We start from the raw sequence: 6,253 nt of genomic DNA, 5'->3' as shown, positions 1-6,253 counted from the left end.
TTTTTTTTTTTTTTTTTTTTTTTTATTTTACAATATTTTATACATAAATAAATATATACATTCTATTTTACAATATTTTATACATAAGTGGATTTATATAACTATTTTTCAAAAAAAATATTCTTTCCTTTTTTCTCTTAAATTCCTCTCAATGAGTGTTATTTCTTCAAAACCATGATATAAATTATATAAGATTCCAGATAGCAGCCAAATTTTAACATCTTTTTCTTCTTTTGATTTATATTGTATATCTATTTTGATAAGTTTATCGTCATCTTCAGTTACATCTATTTTTGAGATTTTTAATTTGTTTTCATCCAATCCCATATAATTTTCTTTTTACCACATTCAGTTAAATAGTGTAAGGCATTTTCCTCCTTATTGCATTTTTCACATTTTTCTGTGCTACTCATTTTTATTCTAAAAAGTTTTGTGTTCATTGCAATGCATTCATTTACTATCAAATAATTTGTTGTTTTCCATTCTGAAGGAATATTTTTGTTTTCTATATTCTTCCATATGTTTTTCCAATTATGGTGTGGTTTTTTTTCCATTATTTTAGGAGTGAAATTTTCCAGTAATTTGTTATAAATTTCTTTTGTTTTCGGCTTCTCCGTGATCCATATACAATTTTCATTAATAATTTTGCATTCATTTTAATTATTTTCGGTAATTTATTATTTTCTTGCCAAAATTGCAAAAATTCACCATTGACTTGCTTTTCATTTATTTGTTTAATCATATTTTTAATGAGTAAGGCTTCGCATTTCTCCTTGGTTGATATTAGTTTCAGACCTCCTTCTAATTGTGTTAGTTTGAGTTGCTTTCTATTAATTCGAAGTCTGTGTCCATTCCATATATAAAACCCTAGCAATGCTTCAATTTTTTGTGAGTAAACCTTTTTCATTGGCAAAACTTGTGCAATATACCACACTTTTGATAAAGCAAACTGATTTACATGCCATATTTTTGTATTATATTTAGTCTCCTGGAGAGTTCTATATTCAAAGTTATCCTTATACTATTTAATATTTTATCCCAATTTTTTTTTATCATCACATTTAATTTGTTGCTGACTAACATCCCTAAATATTTAATTTCTGATTTTTCTGGTATATTATTTGTATCTCTCTTCCATTTTGAACCAAGTGGCAGATATGTTGATTTGATTTCGTTTATTTTAGCACCTGAACATTCACAGTATGATTCTATGATTTTCAGTGTCTTTTTTTCTTCATCATTGATTTATGATTATAGATACATCATCAGCATATGCTAGTACTTTTATATGTTTGTTTATTAATTTTTCACCTTCTAATTGTATACTTAATTGTTCCAGCAAGGGATCTAAGCCGATTATAAAAAGTACCATTGATAAAGGACAACCTTGTCTTACTGATCTTTCAATTTTTATACTTGTTGACAAGTTTCCATTTATTTGCAATCTTGATGATGCATTTTTATATAAACATTTTATAACCTTTGTGATTTTGTCAGGTATTGCTATTTTCTGGAGAACTTGAAACAGGTATTCATGTGACATCATATCAAATGCTTTCTTAAAATCAATATTTAATAGACCTGCTTGTTTATATTTTTCTGTATTATAAAAAGATACTAAATTTCTAACTGTTGTTAAGTTATTAATAATATTCCTGTCATCTATACAACAGGATTGACCGTCATTTATTACATTTTGTATGCTGTTTTTAATTCTATTCGCTAAAATTTTTGAAAACAATTTTAGATCACAATTTAGGAGCGTTATTGGCCTGTAATCATCTGTATAATTTGGATTTTTTACTTTAGGTATAAGGATGATTATTCCCTCTGTAAACTCTTTATTTATGTATTCTGGATTACTTAAAAATTCATTAAACATTCTTGCAAGAAGAGGTGTAAAACTTTGTTCATATTTTTTATAAAATTCATATGGAATTCCATCTATACCGGGGGTCCTATTATCATTTGCAGATTTTATTGCTTCTTTTACTTCTTCTTCTGTAATCTTATTTCTTAAATTCTCATTGAAAATAATGTTAATATTTTTATTGTAGTTTTCCAAAATAGCAAGGTTTTCTATGTTTGGTATTGATTCTTTTTTATAGAAATATTGATATGATTTTTCCATTTCTTTCATTATATCTATATTGTTTTGTAATAAAGTGTTTTCCGAGTTATACATCGATTTAATATATTTATTTCTCCATTTTTCTTTTCTTTCGCTATTTGGTATATTGTTAAACGTTCCTCTTCTGCTATTGTTTGTGTTCTTGATCTTATTTTGATACCTTCATTTTTTAAATCATATAATTTTCTAATCGTTGCTTTTATTTCCTTAATTATTTCCCACATACCTCCGGTTTCTTTATGAATTGAGACAGCCTCGTTTAATACTTGCTCAAAATAACTGATTGTGTTATTAAAATCTATGGCATTCTGTATCGAAATACTTTTTGCTATATATTTAATTTTAGGTTTTGCTTTTTTTACCACCATTCTATTATTTTATTAGGCGGATAGTTTTTTTCAATTAATTTCCATTCTTCTATAAATTTATTATCGAATTCCTCTGATTTTAATATTTTGCAGTTCAATTTCCAATAGCTTTTCCCTAATAAGGGTATTGATGAAGATGCTTTTATTTTCAGAATTACAGCATTATGGTCGGAAAAAGCTATCGGTACCGTTTTGCAGTCTATAATTTTGTTACTTATATTTGAATCTACATAGAACCGGTCCAATCTAGATGCAGAATCGCCTCTGAGAAATGTGTATCCTGATTCATTCTTATGTTTTTCTTCCCATGCATCTTTTAGTTTAAGCTGATTCACTAATCTTTTTAAGGCCGCACTATTATTTGCTCGGCCTTTTTGGTCTTTTGCGTTAATAACACAGTTAAAATCTCCTGCTATAATTACATTTGATGTATTATTTCTAAATATACTGCCTATTTCTTCTTCAAATAATTTTTCTCTTTCGGCTTTAAAACCATTCCCAGCATGTGCATATACATTGATGAAATTTATTTCATCTATTTCCTATTATTCTAGAATTTTCATGCAATAGTATATTTTTAAATTTTATACCAGGTCTTATCAAGATTGCTGTTCCTCTTTGATTCTCATTTAAATTTATGATGCTTTCATATGGCTTAAAAAAATTAAAATCGTCTTCATTTATTTCTTGTAACATAATAACGTCTAAATCATATTCTCTTATGAATTTTTTTAATAAGATTTTTGTTGTTAAACTCCTTATACCATTTATATTTATTGTTGCTAAGTTTCTTATTTTGTAATTATCCATGTTTATTAAATAGTATATTTGTTTTATTTTTATTTATATTGTTTATAATTTTGTTATTTGTTTGTTTAAATCCTCTTCGGGTTTTTCACCATATTCTTTATTTGACTTTAAAGATTCGTCTTGTTCAATTATCATTTTTTCATTGGGATTATTTGACAATACATCAGATGACAAACTTGGTGCTTTTATATCAAATCTTCTAATGATTTGATTAATTACTTCATCTGTATTTGGAGTAGAAGTTGTTATTATTTTATTTCTCTTTGGTGTTATTTCAATTTCATTGTTATGATTTTTCTTCTTATCTATTTTTATCGATTTTTTTATTTCATTTGCCGTTGTAACAATACTTCTTTTATTAATAATTATTCTATTTTCTTCTTTTTTATAACTATTGTATTCTTCATTTTTCTCATGATCTTTTTGTTTGATTTTATTTTCGTCTTTTTGGTATACAGTTTCCTCAATTATGTTATCTTCTTTATTATATATTGCAGGATTAATTTTTTCAACATATTTTAGTCTTTCATTTATTCTCGTATTTACTGTGCAATCTTTTTTCATATGATTTATTTCTCCGCATTTAAAACATTTCCTTGGCTGTCCTTTTATAATTATTGTTGTATTTTTTCCATTAATTTTAATGCTATCAGGTATTTCTTTTGTGAGTTCCATAAGGAATGTTCTGTTTCCCGTGTAACAGTTAATTATGTTTTCTCCAGACCACATATCTTCCTGATATTTTAAAACTCTCCCATATTCTGACATAATTTTTGTAATATAATCTTCTGAAATCTCCCACTGAACGTTTAGAAGTTTAATCCATTTCGGAGGTTTTTCGGTTCACTAAATTCTATTTCGTAACTTTGATTGTTTTCATCTTTGTACTTAATATTTGCTTCGTATTTATTTTTAATTTTACTTATGATTTCCGCATTATTAAATTTGACATTTAATATTTTACTTTCCATGGCAATTCCATGAATGCAACTTATGTCTTCGAATATACTTTCAAGGATTTTTCTTAACCACATATGTACTTTTAATGGAGCAATTGCTCCTTCTATTACTTTAAAATTAAAAAGGAGTGTATTAACTTGCTTAATACTCTCCATTTTGTATTATATATTGCACTTTAAACACAAAACACACGCACAGCCAGGCAGGCAAGCCTGGTATTTATTAAATGTTTTTATTATTGCTCTTATTTAATCCGATGTGTTCACAACGAAGGTCTATTTAGAACTGATATCCCTGGGAGCAAATAAATTCTAAAATATCCATACTAAGGACCTCCCTAATATATATATATATATATATATATATATATATATATATATATAATGTATTCATATTCCATAAAACTATGTTTTTCTGCAATAAGTACGATTATCATCCGCGCATGAAAATATTTCAGTTTCTAACTTTTCAATTGCAAAGTTTGAAACTGAAAAACATTTGAAAATGTATCGTAACAGCCAGGTATTTTTCATATATAAATATGAATATTTTTATTTAAAAGTTATGAAATAACTTTAAAGAATATTGTTCGAGTTTTTGACAACAATCTGCACGATATATATGCTTGAATTTTGTTTTTTGTCTCAATATTTCATTTTTATTGCTTCTACGAAAACTGAAGAATACAATTTTAAAAGATATTTTAGTAGAGTTGAGGGTTAACATTAAATTATATAATTTCACTAAAATTCTTTTTGCATTACCAAGTTTAAAATTATATGTTAACGACAACCAATAAAACTTTTGATTTATTGGATAAATAATAAACTTTTTGATTTTGGAAATACTACTTGTATAAATATTACTTTTCATATGTATATTTCACAATAATTAACAACATCAAAGTTTATGGAAATGCGTAGCTGACACAATCACATAATTAACTATTGTTTTGAAATAAATGAGGAATTTTGATTAATTAACAAGCATTGCATAAAGAACATCGGTTGTGTTTGTCAACACTTTTGTTTGCAAATATACGTATAAAATTTATTACTGTTATTGCTAAGAAAAATGTTTATTTATATGAGTACAATATTTAGCTTTGAAACTTTTAACACAATTTTTGTATGTAAATTTCAAGGAAAGTTCATAACCAAAAGATGTTTAATTTGTATATTTTGTCAAAGTATATGTTAAAACACGAAAAAAACTAAATTCATTTAAAAAACATTTCATACATTTCTAATTTTTCTATTATACCATTATAGAAAATTAAATTGTTCACTAAAAATTATATTTGAAAAAACATGGAGCTATAAATGATTAGATTTGTGAGTTATGTATTCGTTTCTGGTTTAAAAAATGATCTTCTTATTCAGAACAAAAATGAAGCAAATGAGATAATTGATATATGAACCATATGAACATATCTTTTTAATTATAATTTTATCATCATGAATGATGAGCAGATAGATCAAATCTTCAAAAATTATTATTGGCTTCTAAACAGAAGTTCAGAATTATTATTTCAATAACAACATAATGTTAATATATAAGACGGCGATCAAATCCGTGAGGATCTACGGAATTCAACTTTGGAGTACTGCAAAAAGAGCAACTTGAACATAATCCAACGTGCACAAATTAAATCCTGAGGCAAATCTTAAATGCTTAAATGTGTTGCACGCTGACATGGATAATTCACCAAGATACACAATAGCAGTAGTTGCTTTTAAATGTAAAAATAAAATTGACGTGCATCTTAATGATTTGCCAGCAGAATATACTTGTAAGGCCAGCCCACCTGGATGAAAAGGATTTTACCACAAGACGTCATCTAGTACAGTTAAATCTAAATACTTCTGTTTTCATATATTTGCTTTTTATTCTCTTCTATTTTGTTATTTTTATTATTAAGTTTTATATATATATATATCGAGTAGATACGCGGGTGGGTATTGTTACTATTTTTTAGTTAATA

The sequence above is a fragment of the Ctenocephalides felis genome, unplaced genomic scaffold (genome assembly GCF_003426905.1).
Source record: "Ctenocephalides felis isolate EL2017-DRISC unplaced genomic scaffold, ASM342690v1 CF-g0.4_SCAFFOLD_01492, whole genome shotgun sequence".
NCBI classification, from domain to species: domain Eukaryota; kingdom Metazoa; phylum Arthropoda; class Insecta; order Siphonaptera; family Pulicidae; genus Ctenocephalides; species Ctenocephalides felis.
Note: the sequence above shows the minus strand (reverse complement) of the source record.